This window comes from Chiloscyllium plagiosum, unplaced genomic scaffold (assembly GCF_037043375.1).
Source record: "Chiloscyllium plagiosum isolate Xiang-an unplaced genomic scaffold, Cpla_swu_hap1 HiC_scaffold_186, whole genome shotgun sequence".
In the NCBI taxonomy this organism is placed as follows: domain Eukaryota; kingdom Metazoa; phylum Chordata; class Chondrichthyes; order Orectolobiformes; family Hemiscylliidae; genus Chiloscyllium; species Chiloscyllium plagiosum.
Window position 1 is genome coordinate 157,619 of NW_028270325.1, and position 21,390 is coordinate 179,008.

Consider the following 21,390-nt stretch of genomic DNA (forward strand, 5'->3'; position numbering starts at 1 on the left):
TGGTTTGGAAAAGATTCACAAGTGTTGAAGGATTCGAGTTGTAGGGAGAGGCTGAACAGGCTGGGGCTGTTTTCACTGCAGCGTCAGAGGCTGAGATGTGACTTTGTAGAGGTTTCTAAAATCATGAGGGTCATGGATAGCGTAAATAGACGTGTTTTTCCCTGGGGTCGGGGAGTCCAGAACTAAAGGGCATGATTTAGGGTGAGAGGAGAAAGATATAAAAGAGTCTGAAGGGACATTTTCTTTATGCAAAGTGTGGTGCATGAGCTTCCAGACAAAGTGGTGGAGGCTGGTACAATTACAACATTTAAAAGGCATCTGATGGGTATATAAATAGGACGTGTTTTTAGGGATGGGGCCAAGTGCTGGAAAATGGCACTACATTGGATTGGGATATCTGACTGGCATGGACGAGTTGTACCAAAGCGTCTGTTTCCTTTGTGTACATCTTTATGTCTCTCTACTATGTGGGCTGTTCCCCAGGGTGCACACTGAGACAAATATCTACTTAACCTGGAGGAACATCAACTCGGTGAAATATGCTATTTCGTTTGCCTGGAATTTGTTGGATTTCCAGAGCCCTGACCGAATGTCACAGACTGGCACATTGCATGGTCCAGGTCTACGTGCTGTGGGATATAGACATAAAGCTCGGGTCAGCTGCCGCCAAGGCACAGTGGGGAAAGTCCACCGCTTGAGAAATTTTTCAACAGTTGAAGGTGGGATCTGATCATTTATGGGATCATTCAGGTAGGTCATCTTTATGTAAATATTGACTTTTGAACGTAAGAAATGTTTTTCATTTGTTTGGTAGGGTTGAGTCAAACTGTGATGTTTGTTTGGTTTCTTCACCAAAGCAATGTTTTTGAAAGTAAAAGTAAGTACTAATCTGAAGGAGTTGGGCGATAAGACCAGGGTGAAGGTCCGACTCAGGACGATCTGTTGGAGAAGGTTTCCCATCACCTGTCCTGTGGAGAAGGGCTAGTAGCCAGGACATCAAGATCTTACTTCCATTAATGTGACCACACACCAGTCAGAATATTTCAGTCCCGAAATAAATCATTCACTCTGATGGAGAATAGAGAAACCACTAACCAATTAGTGAAGAGCTTTACTATCCAATTCTTGAAACTGTTGCTCTTCCGGTGATTCATCGTTCTGCCCTGTGTATTGGAAGATAACAGGTGGAGGAGCTGCATTAAAAAGGGAGACAGAAAGCAGGAAACATATGCCAGTTAGCGTATCATGTCACATGGAATCTGTTGGAAGGTATTATAGATTATATTTAGATTACATTACAATGTGGAAACAGGCCCTTCGGCCCAACAAGTCCACACCGACCCGCCGAAGCGAAACCCACCCATACCCCTACATTTACCCCTTACCTAACACTACGGGCAATTTAGTATGGCCAATTCACCTGACCCTGCACATCTTTGGACTGTGGGAGGAAACCGGAGCACCCAGAGGAAACCCACGCAGACACAGGGAGAACGTGCAAACTCCACACAGGCAGCCGCCTGAGGTGGGAAATGAACCCAGGTCTCTGGCGCTGTGAGGCAGCAGTGCTAACCACCGTGCCACCGTGCCGCCCGCACGGGGTTGTGTCTTTGGGGTCCTGAAGGGAGAGGGTGATCAGCTCCATATCGTGATCCATATTGGTAACAACGAAATATGTAGAAAGAGGGAGAGGGATGTAAAGCAGGACTTCAGGGAGCTAGGATGGAAGTTGAAAGCTCGAACAAGCAGAATTGTTTTCTCTGGTTTGTTACCCGTGCCACGTGATAGCTAGGGAAGGAATAGGGAGAGATATCAGCTGAACATGTGGCTGCAGGGATGGTGCAAGAGGGAGGGTTTCAGGTATATGGATATTTAAGGCTCATTCTGGGGAAGATCCGACGTCTACAAACAGGACAGTACAATGGTGACTGAAAGAACTTTTGACGAGGACTTGTTTACTGAAGTGGTATGGGCTGAGGTTAGAAACAGAAGAGGAGAAGTCCCACTGCTGGGAGTTTTTAAAATAGGTTTCCGTAAAGTTTAAGAAATATGAGGAGAGGATTGGCAAAATGATTCTGGGTAGGAGTGAAAGGAACAGGGTGGTCATTATGGGGCTTCAACTTCGCCAATATTGACTGGAAATGCTCTAACTCTATTACATCGGATACAACAGTTTTTGTCCAATGTGTGCAGAAGGGTTCCCTAACACAGGTATATAAGGGGCCGACAAGAGGGGTGGCCACATTGGATCTGGTACTTGGCAATCAACCACGTCAGGGGTTTGATTTAGTTGTAGATGAGCACTTTGGAGAGAGTGCTAAAATTCGATTGTGTTCAGTTTAGCGATGGAAAGCGATCGGTACATGCCACATGGGAAGTGTTGGAGACGGGAGACGGGCAATTATAATGCGATTAGGCAAGACTTAGGAAACACAGAATGGATTAATAAAATTCAGGGGAAGGGGACAATCGAAATATGGAGCTGGTTTAAGGAACAGATATTGCGTGTCCTTGATAGATATGCCCCTGTCAGGCAAGGAGAAAGTGATAAGGTAAGGTAAGTTTGGTTTACTAAATAAATTGTAACTCTTGTTCAGCGGAAGAGGGAGGTTTATGTGACATTGAGACAAGACGGTTGAGATAAGACGATGGAGAGCTACAGATTAGCTAGGAAGGATTTGAAGAGAGAGTTAAGAGAGCAAGGAGGGGATATGAACAGTTTTTACCAGGTAGAATAAAGGAGAACCATAAAGCTTTCTATAGGTCTGTGAGGAATAAAAGAATGACTAGTGCAAGAATAGGGCCAGTCAAAGACAAAAAGTGGGAAGTTGCATGTGGACACTGTGGAGATCGGAGAGGTGCTAAACGAATATTTCTCATCTGTTTTCGCTCAGGAAAAGGAAAATATTGTAGATGAGTAGGCTAAGTTAAGGGATAGAAAGGATTATTAAAGAGGAGGTGCTAAAAATTCTGGAAGATGTGAAATTAGATAAGTCCCCAGGGCCAGATGGGATTTATCTGAGGATCTTGGGAAGCTAGGGAGGCGATGGTGGAGCCTTTAACCTTGATCTTTGAGTCGTCATTGTCTACAGGTTCAGTACCGGGGGACTGGAGGATTGCAAATTTTGTGCCCTAGTTCAGGAAGGGCAGTAAATATGACCCAGATAGTTATAAACCAGTGAACCTTATGTCTGTTGTAACAAATGCTTTGGAAAGGATTATAAGGGATAGGATTTATAATCATCTAGCAAGCAACAATTTGATTGGAGATAGTCAACACAGTTTTGTCTAGGGCAGATCGTGTCTCACAAATCTCACTGAGTTTTTGAGAAGGTAAACAAGTACGTGGATGAGGGTAGGGCAGTTGACGTGGTGTTAATGGGCTTCAGTTAAGCCTTTGATAAGGTTCCACGTTGTAAGAGTCTGGATAAATTGCGGAGGCATGGGATTGAGGGTGATTTAGCAGTTTGGATTAGAAATTGACTTTCTGTAAGAAGGCAGTGAGTGGTAGTTGATGGAAAATATTCAGCCTAGAGTCCAGTTACAATTGGTGTGCCATGAAAATCTGGTTTGGGACCACTGTTGTTTGTCAATTTCTATAAATGACTTGTACACAGACATACGTGAATTGGTTAGTATGTTTGCAGATGACACTAAAGCCGGTGGAGTGGGGGACAGTGTGGAAGAATGTTGCAGGTTACAGAAGAACTGCAGGTAAAATGCAGAATTGGGCTGAGGTGGCAAATGAAGTTCAATGCAGATAAATGTGAGCTGATTCACTTTGGGAAGAGTAACAGGAAGGCAGAGTACTGTGTCAATGGAAAGATTCTTGGCAGTTTGGATGTGCAGAGGTGTCTTGGTGTCCATGCACATATATCCCTGGAAGTTGCCACCCAGTTGATAGTGCTGTTTAGAACGCATATGTGTGTTGGGTGACATTGGGAGAGGGATTGAATTCCAGAGCTGTGATATCATGCTGCAACTGTACAAAATGTTAGTGCAGCTTCACTTGGAATATTGTGCACAATGCTGGTCGCCACATTACAGGAAGGATGTGGAGGCATTGGGAAAGGTACAGAGGAGATTTACCAGGATGTTGCTTGTCTGGAGGGAAGGTCTTACGAGGAATGGCTGAGGGACTTGGGTCTTTTCTCATTGAAAAGAAGAAGCCTTATAGGGGATTTAATGGGGAAATACAAGATGTTCAGAGGATTAGATAGGATGGACAGTGTGAGTCCTTTCCTAGGATGATGACTTGTATGAGGAGGCATAGCTGCAAGTTGATGGGTGATGGATTTAAGACAGATGTCAGAGACAGGTTCTTCACTCAGAGAATGGTAAGGCTGTGGAATTCCCTGCCTGCCAATGTATTTAACTCAGCCACATTCGGTTCATTTAAACAGTCCTTGGATAGGTATATGGATGATGATGATGGGATAATGTAGGAGGAAGGGCTTACAGTGGTTTGCAGGTCGGCGCAACATTGAGGGCTGAAGGTTCTGTTCTACACTGTATTGTACTATGTCCTGTACATAATATAATATACAAACATACATAGTATATTTGGATCTTCCCCTGGAATGTTTTCCACCTGCATGCTGGAGACTCAAAGAGGAGTTTCACTATTCTCCAACCTGTGTAAACCTTTGAGCGCCTCAATAGTTTCTGGAGCCAGCAGTCTCATATTCCCTTGCCAACCCACTGATCATGCTCTCAGAGAGCACAGTTTTGATGTGCAGTACAGAAACAAGTAAGGTATAATGAGCGGATAGACTTACCTGGTCTGTTCTGCACGAAATTTCCAACATGCAACTCTATTTATGTAGAAGCACGCACACCTCCAATACGGAATATTATTTATGTAATAACACAAACAGTTTGAATATGCAAACATATTTATGAATGAACACGAACAACACCATTGCATAATAATGTTTACATATACATAAACAGCTTTAATGACCGTATCTCAACTGAAACAGTACCAATACAAAACAATATTTACGGACAAACACCAACAGTTAGAATACACATGAACATTTATACAGAAACAAAAACACTTCAAATGTGCGCTAATTTTCACCCATAAGCACGAATACTTCCAATCTATAACAACATTTATGTAAAACAAGGACAGCGCCGTCTGCAATAATCGTACGCAAACAGGTCCAATGCATGATGATGTTTATTTTTATATACGAGAAATTCCAATACAGAATAGTATTTATGCATGGCCACAATGTAATCCAACATACAACAACACGAATACATTATATATAAACATATACGTGCATTTATTTGTAGAACACATGTATGTATAACATGTAATGTTGTTTACATGAATGATTAAAGAGTGGAAGCGAATGTGCTGTAGCCAGGTTTGTGGATGACATAAAAATAGGTGGGAAGGCAAATTACGAGAGGGGTACAAACAGTTTAGAGAGATCTTCATAGGTGAACTATTTGTACCAGAATTTGTCAAATAGGAAATCACGTTGCATAGTGTGAATTTGCTCATTTTGGAAATTCGAACAGCAGAACAGAACAACATCCTAAGAGAGAAAAGTTTTCAGAAAGCTGTAACAAAAGGAGACTTGAGATTAAATATGCACAAAACACAGCAAACTAGCACAGAAGTGCAGCAGGTAATCTAGAAGTCTGATGGAATATTGGATCTTATTTCAAGGGGGTCAGAGTGTAAGTGCAGGGAAATCTTCCTGCTTCTGTACAAGGTACTGATAGAGTCCTGTGAGCAGTTTTTGTTCCCATATTGAAAGAAAGAAGATCCAACATACAATGTTTATAAAAGGCATAACAAGTCAAACTGACAACAGTGTTTAGGTATAGCTGCAAACATATTCAGTGCAAAACTGTATTTACATAGAGACACAAATGTCTCCAACATACAGCACTCTCTATATACAGTGACACGGACACGTCATACGTATAACAGTTACATAGAACACAGAACATAGAAGAATACAGCGCAGTACAGGCCCTTGGGCCCTCGATGTTGCACCGATCCAAGCCCACCTAAACTACACTAACCCACTATCCTCCATATACCTATCCAATGCCCTCTTAAATGCCCATAAAGAGGGAGAGTCCACCACTGTTACTGGTTGTTATATATTGAGCCAAAACCTACAACAGACAATTATATTTGCATACAGGCACAAACATTCCGATGCTATTGCATGAAGAATTTGCAATATGTTACATGAAGCATTCAGAATCAAGTAGACAAATGCATGGTGCAAATTAATATCACAAGAACTTTGAACTATTTAAACTGGGTGAGGTACAGGAGTTTTTATTAAAATTTCCAGAAGATGCATGTAGAATAGAGAGTATGGAAAGGGACAGGAACAGAACTTCAGGCACATAAGGTAATGGGACAATATGAGAAGAATAGCAGTCAGTGAAGGACGAAGAATGTTGTATTTAAATGTATGCAACATATGAAACAAGATAAATGAGTTTATAGCGCAAGTTGAAATTGGCAGCTACAATGTTGACGTGATACGACATGGCATTGAACTCCTCTGTTCATTAAAGCAAACACCCAGAAAAGCTCGCCTCACCTCGTAGTCTCTTAAAGTATGAACGAGCAAGAACTCACAAATTCCACTATTTGAAGAAAATAATATCAATTTAGATTTTTTAACTCTAAAATTGAACATTAAACAAAAACTATTTGCAATTCTCAACTCTCCTTTCCCTTCTCTGCTTATTATCTGTCTTCCAATCTACAACAGTATGCTGTTCTAATAAGACACTGACTGAAATTACGTCAACTTAGTTTCAAAACCACACAGCGGCTGTCACTTCTGTGACTTTACTCTTCCAGCTGAAGATCTCCCGGGATCATCACCTTTCTTTTTACTGTGAATATATTTCATATGAAAAGGTACGTTGGATAGAGAGTATTTCCGAATTTGTTGGTCTCAGTCGGTGGCATATACCCTTTGTCCAGTTTCCAAAATGCATGTTTTTTTTATATCCCAACATCGGATCATTTCAGTGGTTCAATGTTGGCAAAACAATAAATTCAAACTTGATTGGTTTTTTTTATTCTGGGGCATAATTTAAACTGATTTGTTAAATTCGAATTGTTGTCAAAACAGTCTTCCAACTCAGGCATCTATTTCCAATACAATCTGGGACTATGATCTCGTCATAGACATAGGTGCCTGTAAGCTCTCAGTTCATTCAATTTCTCTTACATGTCCTGCACACTCATTCAGCTCCGTAACAGAGCTCATCACAGTAATGCGTTTGCAAGGGGTTTATGGATGGGCAGTAAATACCCAAGAATACATATCCCATTAAAAGTAACAAGAAATGGTCAAAGAGGGTTGCATTGCCTTGTCAATAAGAAGACTTTTTGAGATCCCTGTTTATTTCTCTTTCCTTCTACCCCTACACTACTGCCTAACTGTGGTTGTGTTTATTTTCCCCAGCATTCATATTGTGTGTGTGTGCAGGTGTGAGACATGTTGAAGTGCAACAGGTGTGCAAATCTTTATTCAATTTCCACCACCAGGAAGAAAGGAAACACCCGAGTGAGACAGTTGTTTATTTTTTTCCTTTTTATTACTTTTTTTCCACAGAGTGAACTGGATGTCTGACACTCCTGTTTCTTTTTTATTCCCCCACACTAGCTCCTAACTGCGGAAGTGCTTATTTTCCCCCTAGCACCCATTTTGTGTGTGTGCAAGTGTGAGACACAGTGAAAGACAACAGGTGAAAAAAATCTTTATTCAATTTCCACCATCAGGAAGAAAGGAAACATCCGAGTGAGACCCTTGTTTATATCTGTCATACAGGGCTCTGTTATGGGCCCTGGTTAACAGCACCAAGCAGGGATTTCATATTCGATTAGATCTACCAGGTCCTTGTTCTAAACGCTACAGAAGGCATTTAGAGGGACAGGATGTATTTAGAAAGGCATAATGCGATTAGGGATCAACCATAAGGCTTTGTGCGTGGAAAATAATATCTCCCTAACTGGATTGAGTTTTGAAGAAGTGACGAATACGACTGATGAAGGAAGAGTGGTGGATGCTCTCTGCAGTGACTTCAGCAAGGTATTCGACAAGGGTCCGTGTGACCAGTCGGAACTCGTTCCACTGTGACATGCAATTTATGTTCATTGGATGTGAAGACAGGATGGATGGTTGTAAGTTGTAAGTTTGCAGGTGACACCAAAATTGATGGTGGAATAGGCATTAAAGAAGGTCGTCTCAGAGTGCAACAGGACCTTGATTAGATGGGCCATTGTGCTGAAGCGTGTCAAGGGGAGTTTAATATAGAGAAATGTGAATTTCTACAATTTGGCAGTGCAAATCAGGGCTGGGAATGATTTGCAGGTAGACAGATATTCCTTGGATCATCGGAGGCCTAGGATTGTAGAGATTATAAAATTACAAGGTTGATGTGTCTAGCCAGGTCTTTTTCCAAAACTAAAATGTGTCGGTCTTAGTGGAACGGGGACACATGTGTTCCTCTGAATGAATTAATGCTTTATGTACTCTCAGACATCTATCAGGTGGAACCAAGAAAAATGTTCTGTCACCTGGCATTGACCATGCCAGATGCCCTCAAAACATTTAAGGAATGTAGCCCAGAACCTAATATTTCTGCTTATTTTAAGCAGGTGTAAAGTGGAATAATGCAACTGGTCCACCCCCTCGATTTCAAACAAATCGGTATTTATTTACACACGAGGAAAAGAGAACAGAATACCGAATAACATAACTGCACTGAAAACCCAGTCAACTCCATCACAACTTAATGATGCTGTTTCAAGTACTTACAACATCCTCATAAATCCCTTTGACAAAAGAAAAACGGTAAAATGAATCACAGGTCCTTACAGGAGCGATGTCAGAGAAAGACAGAATGGATCAGCATGGGACTGCTTCTTTGGGTTGCCATCAGCTTCTCTGGGTTCCCAGCTAAATTATGAACAGTGGATGTAAACAAACCAGCTGGCTAAAACGAAACCAAAGCATACCCTGATCTTGGAGATCTGCCCCCCACCCCCCCTTTAATTGTACACATGTTTTGAAGGAAAGAAGAACTGAAAAACTTTTTCACGTACATAAACCCAGACATATCGGAACCCGTGCCTTTAGGACCCGTCTGAAAAAAAAAAACAAGCTCTAAATAAACGTGGTGATGGGGCAACATTGTCAAAATCTGTTTATAAAAAAAATGCACAAATTGAATTCCATATCTCATTCACCTAGATAATCTGGCCTATAAGTCCTCACATGGCCCTTAATGTCTAATGCCACGTTTCTAGCGCTCCCTGTGATTATGCATGGTCAGCAGTAGATTTAAATTCTTTTATTCCTCAGCTATCCATATCTTCCTTGAATAATTTTGATGTAAAATTTGCAAATCTGTGAGTCGTCCGTATCTGTTGAAAAAATTGAGTTACTCCTCCACAATCCCTTTAGCTCAGATATTGCATAATGGAGTGGCCTCTGGAAATCTAGTGGGCTCATTTATTATTGTAATTCTCACTCTTTGTTTTAGGTAGGGGTCCTATGCAATCAGTTAAGACTCTTTAAAAGTGTTCGGCAAACGCAGGAATAGGTATTAAAGGTACGGGTTTCTCCACTCTTCACTTGACACTCTAATCTCACTCTACATAAATGAGCATTTGTTCTCTCGCCGCGTTGCTGGCACGTTTTCAGGGAATAGCCCTTCAGAGCTACATATTTCATCATATTTTAACATCAAAGATTGAGCGGATCCTGCATCTCTTAACCTTTTAACCACTTTACCTGCTGCTCCTGGCCTACGCAAAAAAAAAGCTTAGCCTCCGCAGGTTCATAGTTTAAGAAGAGCTGGCACTTCCTCTATAACCGATCTCCGACCAGATTGTACAGTCTGGTGCATCTTTGTAGCCCCCACTGTGCTTTCCGTTACCATTCCAACAAACTACATGGCTTATCCTATTTTCCTAACACAACAATGCTGTGGTTTCATGTGTCCTACTTTATTATCGTGAAAAGACTGGACTCTTTGTACATGTGTTTCCCCTTCAAAGGTTTTTTTTAACCCCGTGGTAAGTTATCCACACGATCTCCACAAGAACTGCATTTCCCTTACAACGTGAGGACTTCTCTTTTCGTCAATTTCTATCCCTTACGGATTGGAATTGACGTTGGATGCCAACATTTGATTTCACAACCAACCCAAAATCATTGGGCATTTCAACTGATAATTGTGCCGTTTTCATTGTCTGCTCTTGCACATGAGTACTTGTTACATCAGGAAGTAAACGTTTGAAATCCATCAACATAATTGTCTTTCCTCGAGCGTCATAGGTTTGATGATTTTTTTTTCTGTTAACCACCAATCAAAATTAACTTGTTTGATGATTTCAACATGTAAGTTTGACCAGGCCCCTTCATTATTTTCCTGAAATGCTGTCTGTAGGATTCTAGCACATTCTCATATGCACTTAAAATGGCTTTACGCTCCAGATCCATCTTATGGTATGATATAAATACCTCACTAGATCTACCTTAGAGTTTTATTTTGACTAATAAGAGTCACATGGTCACTGGCCACTTTAATTGTTTAGCCACATTATGAAATGAGATGAGAAACAGCTTCTGCATCCTTCTCCTCAAATTGAGGCAATACTTGAATAAATTTAATCAGATCCAAGATAGCCTTGCAAAACCAAACCAAACCAAACCTTGAACTGGGAGAATTAACCGCTCCCCTTTCATATACAAGTGTTAAAAAGAAAAGCTTAAAAGCCCCCTCACGTATATATTTCCAGACATATCGGAACTTCTATCTTTATGAGACCTTTTGAAAAAAGACCCAAGAATAATGTAACCTTGTTTAATTAGCGGCATTAATTCACGCCATAATCTGACGCAATTTTAAGCTACAAGAAAGATAAAATAACATACTTAGATCAAGTTAATCTTCATTCATCGTGGTCTACAGGGTCCCTTCTCGTGGTCTTCCGTAACCAGGAGTCCCTCATCCACGGACTGACAAAGCCAAAGTTGACGACCCACTGATGCCACCATGAGACCACACGCCAGGCCAACTACAGCAACGTGTCACCGCTCCAGATCGACTACAGCCAAGATTCCATTCTCCAAGCCAACAAAATGATGAGTTCCCACCAACAGTGTTCCGGCCTCCCAGACATCAGGAAGATTAATGAAACAAAATGAAAACAAAACACAAAAAGGAGAGAGCGAAAAGGAATCTCTCCCCCCACCCCCGTCAACGTAAACACTACCTGCACCTTGCCTGCTGGAGTTGGAGTCATATCTGACGGATCCCAACGGTGCAGGCCCTAGCTTCTGCTCAGTTTCCTCATGGCCTGCCCTTCATTGCGTATTTCCCTTTCTTGCTCAGTTAGTTATTTCTTTGAATTGAAGTAACAATGCACTTTTCAGGATTCTTGGGGTTAGAGATACTGATATCTTGAATTATCGTGGGTTCCCAGTAATACTCCATTGAGTGCAATTTATGCACCAGGATCTGCCGTTAGTATTCACTCGTCCTTTCTCAGGAGAGGGAGTTTCAGGACGAGGCAGAAAAAGAACCACACTCTGACAAACATTCACATCCTACCACACGTACAGAAATACAGTTACATAAGTAGACATTACAAACCAACATGCAAAAGGTAACAGAAACATTGTTATATACGCACATGATCATACTCAAACATAGTTACAGAACTGCACAATTAGATGCAGATATTGAGCGACACATAAACACACACACACACACACATCCTGCTGGAGATAGAGAAAAATCTTGACACATGGACAGACAGCGAAATGTAGTCTGAACAATACAATCACCTATTTGAACAGGAGCACCGGCAGGCAGAGACACATGCGGATTCCCACAATAATACCCCGAGACAGGTAGACATGGAGTCACAGAACCATCTTGAGACGCTGACAGTAATGCAAACACTCAGTAGACGCACATGTGCTAGGAATGCAATGATTTACAGTCACACACTCAACTACTTAATGAACATACACACAGACAGAAGCACATCAGATGCACATGAGCAAAACACACACACAGCTTCACGACCGTAAAGCACAGTACTGACCTTGAGGTGCTGGTGTTAGACTGGGGTGGACAAAGTTAAAAATCGCACAACACCAGGTTAAAGTCCAATAGGTTTATTTGGAAGCACTAACTTTCAGAGCGCCGCTCCTTCCAACAGGTGATGAAAGAGTGGCAGTCTCATAGCTCGTAGTTCCAAATAAACCTGTTGGACTTTGACCTGATGTTGGGTGATTTTTAACATAAAGTACAGCAGCAGACACATAAGTAGAAGTAGTCACAGTCACAGAAACATACAAACGCAAGAAGGATAAAACGAGGGACATTCCCACAAAAACAATGAAGCCGCCTACACACAGAGACTGTAACACACCGAAAGAGAAAGAAACACAGACAATCTTCCGCACTGACATTGGGGCGGGGAGGAGGTGGAATGGGGAGTGGCTTGGTGGGAGAGAGAGGAAGAGAGACAACCAAAGTGCCACAGATGAATGAACAAAACGTTACAGAACTATACTTCATATTGTGTCACGGTATTGCTCGTTGTGACCAAGCATGTTGTGTTCTCCAAAATCACTTACTGCAGTAAAATCAATGACTGAAGGGATGAGGAAGGGACTTGAGTCAATGCACGTAAAAATAAGCTAAACTGAGTCAAAATTCTGATTTAGTCAATGAGAGCACGTGACGAAGAGAGCGAGAGAGAGAGAGAGGGAGAGAGAGAGAAGGAGATAGACAGAGACAAAGGAAGAATTAGACAGCGAGACAATGAGTGAGATAGACAGAGAGACTGAGCGAGTCAGACAAAAAGTGAGAGAAACAGTGTCAGAGAAAGACCGAGAGAGAGAGAGAGAGCACGAGAATAACAGAAGGAGAGACTGACAGCGAGAAACTGGGAGATAGGGAGAGCGATAGAGATAGAGGTAGTGAAATAGAATGACAGACAAAAAGAGGCAGAGAAGGACAGGGAGTGACACAATAGCAGATAGAAAAAGGTAGGGAAAAGTGTTGTGAGTGGACAGAAGTTTGGCTTAAGAAACCCTTTCAAAAATAAATACAACAACAGAAAATTATTTCATATTTCGATGAGAGCATCACCAGCATCTGGAGTCTTTCTCTTGTTGTAATAAAGTGTTTATTGGGAGTTGTACCGAGAGAGACTGACAATCATCATAATACAGTCGGGACTGTTTCTGCCCCTATCTCGCCTCCACTGCAGGGGAAATGCAGAGACCCCTCCTGCCAGTGTTTAGCACTCATCCACAAGACATTCCGTGAATACCCAATGTTTCAACTACACGCATCAAATCACTTCTCCAGCCTCTTTCCATTCTACACTGCTCCTGTTAGTTACCTCTTGTCTCATTACCAGCTGTACCTTTGTGATATCGTCAATAATTTTAATGTAGAGATGGATAGGCTGTTGTTCAGGTGTGAAAGGGGATGGGTGGAGTGAACCTCCGGGACAGACGTGAATGTTGATTTGATGTTGTAATTGGATTATCCATGATATTCTGGAATGGCAGGAAGACCAGAATCGAAAGGCTGAATGACCTGGTACTGCTCATTTTCTGTTTGTCTCCGTATGTGACAATCCATCAGGCAATCAGGGACAGTAGCATGTTTCTGAGCATATTAAATGGTGACTGAATTCGCTCTCCCCTTCCCAACTCGGTGTCATACTCGGATTTATGTGATTGTGCTGATGGAATCCTCGCATACGTATGCAGTTTCTGCTCTGGAAACACTGTAGACCTCCCTGAGGTATTTTGCTGAGTCATTAAGAGAACAAATTTACGAGACCAGTTCTTGCACCGCACTCCTGAATTTTGCTCTGAACTTGGACAGTGTTATTGCATAAAATAATGTGTTCGTACTGCAGCTGAAATCCTTGAGTACGTATCCAATTTGTTCATAAGCACCAATAGTTGTTCCATTAATGACATAGTATAGGAAACTTGTACCGTACAGTAACCACAGAAGTATGAAGCTGATGGATATGGTGAAGAGGGAAATCACTGACTTCCTTCGGTTCTCCATCTCCACATCTTTGTGACTCTCCCCCTTGCTGTTACACCTCAGTGTCCTGCGGACTCGACTAGCCACGAAAATGTGCCTGACTGTCAGAGTGTTCATCAACAGAATTAACACGAATGGGACGAAAGGTGTTAAAATGTTCTCAAGCCAGTTATATCAGTAAAAAAACTTGACTTTGTTTGGCAGCCCCACGGAACATTGCCAATTATCCTCTCAGGTTGAAACCGAAAATAGAAGGGAATGTTTACTGAACAAAACAGAATGCTAATTGTAGCTAGAGTCAGAGCCAAGGTTTTCTCTGTCCAACATATTCTCTTAAGTTTCTGGCAGCAAATGACCACATTCGCTGGAAGCATTCGGTGTCAAGAGTAAAATAAACTGAAACAATATGTAGTTACGCATGTTTGCATGATTATAGTCAATTTAATGTATACGTGTGCTGTAGAGTAGTAACAGTTTAAAATTAAGGAGTTTTAAAATGAAACTGTTTTTGGATATTGATGGTTCATTTTTGTTAAGGGGCGAGGCATAATGATGTCGCTCCTTTAACAAAGTTAGTTGGCTTTTTTTCACGAGATCGCAAAATCAGCCATTCTGAAATGTCTAGGTTTGAAAGGTTTTAAGGTTAATTTGATTATTACTAACAAATACTGCCTAACACAAAAGGGTTTCAAGTTTTAAAGAATTGTACAATGAAAGGGGAGTGGCCAGTTCTCCCAGCTCAGCTGAACTCTGGTTTGGTTGGTTTCAGCAGTCTGGCTGTTCACTGAAAACAGTCAGTCACTTTGAGGCTGCTGGTCCAAGAAATAGCTACATGGGAGAAGATGTTCCATGCTGAATCCTGCTGCCATCTCTCTCTCCCTCTGTCGCCTGTTAGACTCTGTGTTTGATTTTACCTTTTGTGCCAAATAGTCTTTATGAGGATTGTTGAAGGAATTTGGAACAAGCATCGTTACGTTGGGATAGTCTGTTGAGTTTAAGTATAGGTTAAGCCATTATCTATCCTGTTCTTTTTTCTTTGGGTGTCATTCGATAATACTGCAATTTTTTTGTTTTAAATTACGTGGCTGAGCCAACCGCATCACACTTGGAATATTCACCCTCCACCTGCTCTGTACAACTTGCAAAGTTAGGGTCTGGATTACTTTCTTAAAATGTTTTAAGGGAGGTTTGGCCTGGTCCATAACAAATGCAAGTTGGAAATCCCATATATACAGAAAATCCCAGTCTGAATTCCTCAAATCCATCCGAGTTTTCAAAAGGTAAGAACAGACCAAGCTAGAGGGCTCAATAAATGATATACTCCGCCGCCTGTGTCAAGTCTAAAAAAAAAACAAAACAGCATACAAAGTGAAGCAGAGCATGATAGCAGACAAAGACACATCTCACCTTGATGTGGTCAATACTTTCTCTGCTCGGTTCGAGCAAAATGCCAATGGCGTGTTGTCACCTGTTCTGTCAGGCCCCAATACACATGTTTCCTTGGTGACTGTTGCAGACGTCAGATTCGTCTTCCTGAGAGTGAACCTAAGGAAAGAGACGTGCCTGGGTAGTGGCCTCGGCCGTACTTTCGAACCTATGTGCAGGCATTTCACTGACATCTTCCACCTCTCCCTCTGATAAGCTGGAATCGGTACCTGCTTCAAAAGGACCACCATCATTTCAGTACCAAAGAAAGTGCATGCAACGTACCTTAATGGCTACCACCCCGTGCTTCTGACTTCTATATCGTCATGAAGTGCTTCGAGACGCTAATCATAGTCCACATCAGCTCGAGCCTCCCAGCCTGCCTCAATCCCCTGCAATTTGCCTAACAACGCAGCAGGTTAACTGTTGACGCCATTTCCATTGCTCTGCACTCATCCTTGCAACATTTTAACAACACGGACATCTATGTCAGACTCCAACTCATCGCCTACAGCTCAGGCTTCAACACCATAATCCCCTTCAGAATGATCACAAAGCTCCAACAACAACAATGTCTCGGCTCTGCCTCTGCAATTGGATCATCGGTTTCCTGACCCACAGACTACACTCAGTGAAAACCGATGACTGCACTTTCCTCAGGATAACACTCAACACTGGAGCCTCCCAAGGATGCAGTCTCCACACGCAGCTGTACTTCCTCCACACCCATGACTGCGCTGTAAAATTTAGTGCAAACACTATCTTCAAGTTTGCTGATGACACCACCGTGGGAGAACGGTTATCAAATAAAGATGATTCAGAATACTGAAAGGAGATAGAGTGCTTGGTGACGTGGTGCAATATTAACAACCTCTATCTGGGTGTTAGCAAAACAAAAGAACTGGTTAGTGACTTAAGAACGAAAGGAGTAGAAAATGTCCACATCTCGATTAATTGATCACAAGTTGAGAAGATTGAGAGCGTCAAGTTCCAAGGAGTGTCGAGAATAGACAACATCTTCTGGACTTGCCATGGAGAGAAGAAAGCAGAACAACGCATCTTCTTCCACAAGTGGCTGAGGAAATTCATTACGATGATGAGAAGCCTCACCAACCTGTACAGATGCACTCTAGAAAGCATACTGTCCATGTGCATGGTACAGCAATCTCACTGCCATAGACCACAACAAACCAGAGAAGATTGCGTGCACAGCTTAGACCATCACCGAAGCCAACCTTTCATCCCTGAACTCCTTTTACACTTTTTGTTGCTGCGGAAAGAATGCCAACATCAGCAAAGACCCGTTCCACCTCGGTAATGCTCTCCTACACCCTCTTCCATCAGGTGGAAGATACAGAAACTTGAATACATGCACCAACAGGTTCAACAGTTGCTTATCCCTGCCTTTACTTGATTGCTGAACAGACTCTTTACCGTCCAATCATGTTGATCTTGTTAATGCTGATCTTGCTTCACGAAGTTCTTTTGCAGTGCAATTTGTATGGCATCTGTGGCAACGCACCCGATATATGACTTTGTTGACAATGACCTGCCTTTACTGCTTGCAATCAAAGGTTTTCACTGTACTTGTATACACGTGGCCACAATAAATCAATTCAAAACAGTTTGAATACACAACAATATTTATGGATTAACCCGAACAACTCCAATTAATCCTAATATTTATCTGTCACCATAAACAACTCCAATGCACAACAACATTGAAAGTTAAACCGAAACAGTAACAATATACAACAATATTTAGGTAGAAACACAAAGAAATTCAAGAGACAACAATATTGATGCAGATGCACGAACAGCTCCAAGGCAGAAGAATATTAAAGTAAACAAGTCCAGCTCCAAGGCAGAAAAATATTAATGTAAAACAAGACCAGGTCCAATGCACAACAATATTTCCAGAGAAATGCAAACACCTCCAATTCATAGCAATTCTATTCTTAAATACAAAGAGTTCCAATACACGACAATACTTATATACAGACAAAAAGTGCACCAATTTCCCTGAAAAAAGTATACTGTTTAGGATACTGTTGGGGGGGGGGGGGGCGGTTTCCACGGGCATGCATTGGGGTGCCGGCCTCTGCCACAGACTCTATCCCTGTTGTACAGAAGGAAAGAGGGAAAAAGGAGGAGAGTGTTAGTCGCTGGGGACTCAATATTTAGACGGACAGATAGAAGGAATGAAAGAAACCTGCAGTTGATGTGTTGCCTCCCAGGTGCCAGGGTCCGTGATGTCTTAGATTAGATTAGATTACTTACAGTGTGGAAACAGGCCCTTCGGCCCCGCCGAAGCGCAACCCACCCATACATTTATCCCTTACCTAACACTACGGACAATTTCCCATGGCCAATTCATCTGACCTGCACATCTTTGGATGGTGGGAGGAAACCGGAGCACCCGGAGGAAACCCACGCAGACATGGGGAGAATGTGCAAACTCCACACAGTCAGTCGCCTGAGGCGGGAATTGAACCCGGGTCTCTGGCGCTGTGAGGCAGCAGTGCTAACCACTGTGCCACCGTGCCGCCCACATATTATTTGCATAAGCCGAAATCAATAGACATTTTAACCACCACGGAGGGTGATACTGTATGGAAAGAGCTGCCACAGGAAGTGGTGGAGGCTGGTGCAATTTCAACATTTAAAAGGCATCTGGATGGGGATATGAATAGGAAGGTTTTGGAGGGATATGGGCCAGGCCCTGGCAGGTTGGACTACATTGTGTTGGGATATCTGGTCGGCATGGAAGAGTTGGACCAAAGGGTCTGTTTCCATGCTGTACATCTATAACTATGACTCTACATACTTTTGGCAAGATCCCATGTTATCCAAGGAAAGTGCGAGTAGGCCATCTAGTGGCTATTTGCTAGTATTGGATCAGCTGAAATACTGTATAAATCCTTGTAGCTGATTGTATTTCGGAGCACTTTATTGACTGCTTCCCATGATATATATATATCGTGAATAAAGTTGGTCAATACTGAAGGTCTGTTTCCAAGATTTTCTTCAACACTCAAATAAAAGCTTTTATTTCTCCTTCATAATTGTTTGATGTACTTGTCCAAAAACTATTATTCGATTGTATAGGCCACCCAGACTGTCCTGTATCTCAACATTCTCCAGTCATCTTCAGTTAATGAATATTTTGCTTGTCCATGCTGAATACGAGATGGACAATGCACAATATTATACTCAATCTGCTATTTTTTGTTTACTCATCTTAACTAAATATTCCTGATGGAGACTTATTGTTCAACTCATCAATTTCCTTCTTGACTCTGTATTAGTGTGAGTACAGTTTGTGATTATGAATGTACAAGCACTGATCTCTCGTTAGAGTTTAACGATGTGCAAATGACCCATTTTTCCTCAATCTGTTTCTCATCATGACTCAATTCTCGCTCTAAACTAGCATACTAACCCCATCACCATGTGCTTCGAGAACGGGCTGTAACATTATAAATGTCCTTTAGAAATTCGAATGCGCTACATCTGCATCCATCCGGCTTCGTTTATCCTCATAGATTAGGGACTGTTTAGCCACGTTTTGCTTTTCAGAAAACACTGCTGGCTTTGCTTCATTTCAAAATATCTTGCACCAAATTCCTTTAAAAAGGCGGTGTAGCAATGTTTTCGCTAACAGTAACTGTTAGACTGACACAGACGTTATTTCTTGGTTCTGATTCCCATCCTTCGTTTGAGGAGGAGTGTACTTTGTGGTAATCTCTGTCAGTGAGAGGGATTGAACCTTAGTCAGTGACAGGGATTGAATCCATTCTGTTGGCATCAGTGTGCATCATAAACCAGCTGACAGTGAACCAATCTTCTCTCAGAAGGTTCAGGTCAGAATAGAATCAGAAGCGAGCAGTGCCATCCATCTGGTAAATGAAGGTGAGGCTGTGCAATTCAAAGGGCTGAACGACTGTTCAGGATTAAAACAGCGATGCTGCTGAATGAAAATAGGTCGTTGTGATGTTAGCCCCTGTCAGGTAAAACAGTGACAATGATTTGACTGTATAGAGGGTAAACACCATGACAACTATTTCCCTCTGAGAAATGAGCCGGTGTACAGCATGAAAAAAATGTATTTTAAGAACATTTAATATTCACAAGTGCAATCCTCAGCCACATCAGAATAGGCTGTTCTGAGTGAGATCACGGGCTAATATTTACTTAGTTCATGAAGAAAGGTTTGGTTTAACTTTTTTCTTAACCAACGTCAATATCAAAAGGAAAGGATGTTTCATCATCTTCGTCATCTCTTCCCTGAATTTGGTTTTGTAGCTGTATAAATACGTGGGTTTGTACAGGAACTCATGAGAATGTACCCAGATTCAGTGGCAAAATATGTTGGAGCTGTGTTATCACCTCGGTAATACGCTGTTGTTGTGAGCTCGCTGGTTAAAAAGTTAACGACTGCTGTTAGCCACAATAGGACAAAACTGCCTGATACACTGAACAGTAACACGATGGATTTCCTTCTGCTTTTCATCTCAGGATCAGTGCTATTCTCATTGCTGAGACCCCACAGTGCGCTGCATACTTTGCTTGTCACTAAAATACGCTGGAATGTCAAAGAGTTAAGCAGTAATATCAAACAAAAAGGCAGCCATGCAACTAAAATTTATTTCTGCCAAGAGTAGGCCTCACCTGAAGGCGAAAAATAAAAGGCCATATTGGAGCGACAGCCCCAGGCAACGCTTGAAATTATTCAGCTGGAGTCATAGGCAAACCAGAAAAAGAAATCAGGGCAGACAGCGTGGTTGAAATCACAGTGACAGTTCTCACTGTGCGGTAGTTTAATTTGAACTTCTGACAACAGATTGTTACAAACCGGTAAATTGCAAAGAAGAAAGTGAACCACACAGACATATCCAGTGTGGCAGGATTAACACAGAGAATGAACTAACAAACAGCATTGTAGGATAGAAATGAATGTGTAAAGTGATAATTCAAAATATGATGCACAATTACAATAAAAAATGTCACCAGGAAATCTGCAGTTGCCATGGCAATTATGTAAGGCAAGATACATTTAGAAAGTCCATAATTTCCACTGGAGAGAATGACGATGACCAGTAGGTTTGCTGTAAGAATGAAAGAGAAGAGATTAGAAGTCGGATTCCATAAAGAAATATCACGGAAATGTTTGGGAAATAGTTGGAGGTGAGTTTACAGCGAGTTTCCCAAAGATTTGTGTACAATGTAGACGAACGGACTGCATTTTGAGGTCAAAACAACATTGAAAATTTAAAGTCTGTGCTCTTCCAATAAACTTTATATTTCACTAATGGCAAAATCTAAATTAATTCTAGATAATTGCTAAATATTTCTTGATTCCAATAAAACATTCTGTTTGGACACAAACATTGCATTAACATCCAAGAGTTGATTTTCTTTGCTGATACCTATCCTGGAGGCGCTGCTCAATAAATGTGCATCATTGAGTCTGTATTCCCCAGTTCCTTCTGATGGATAAGTGACTCTGCAATGAGGATTATTCCTGAAATCTGTTACATGAACACCAAGACATTCACTGTCCAAGGAGAAAAATAACATTGTCTTACCAAGAACACCAAAGGCTGCAATAAGAGGATAGTAAATGTTCTTTATTTGGAGAATTGTAACCAAACTTTCATGAAGAATAAAAAAAATCCCTTACATTATCTGGCTTCGTGTGAAATCCATCAGAGGTCCTCAATTTCACCTTCTTTATAAATCAAGCCATCTCTCCCTCAGATTAAATGAGACCATATAATAACTGTGTCAAAACAATTAGTGGCAGTCCTTTAGCAAACAAGAGATGGCTTTCTACCTCAGCGTGGCTGGTTCATCAGGGGGTTAATT

The 21,390-nt window shown here is 41.6% G+C and overlaps 2 pseudogenes; both read right to left on the reverse strand.

Moving 5' to 3' along the window:
- Positions 1-14,214, reverse strand: part of LOC148133887 (uncharacterized) — a 47,450-nt pseudogene extending 33,236 nt beyond the window's left edge.
- Positions 14,215-19,721: 5,507 nt separating this feature from the next.
- LOC148133888 (uncharacterized) lies at positions 19,722-21,175 on the reverse strand (annotated as a pseudogene).
- Positions 21,176-21,390: the final 215 nt, after the last annotated feature.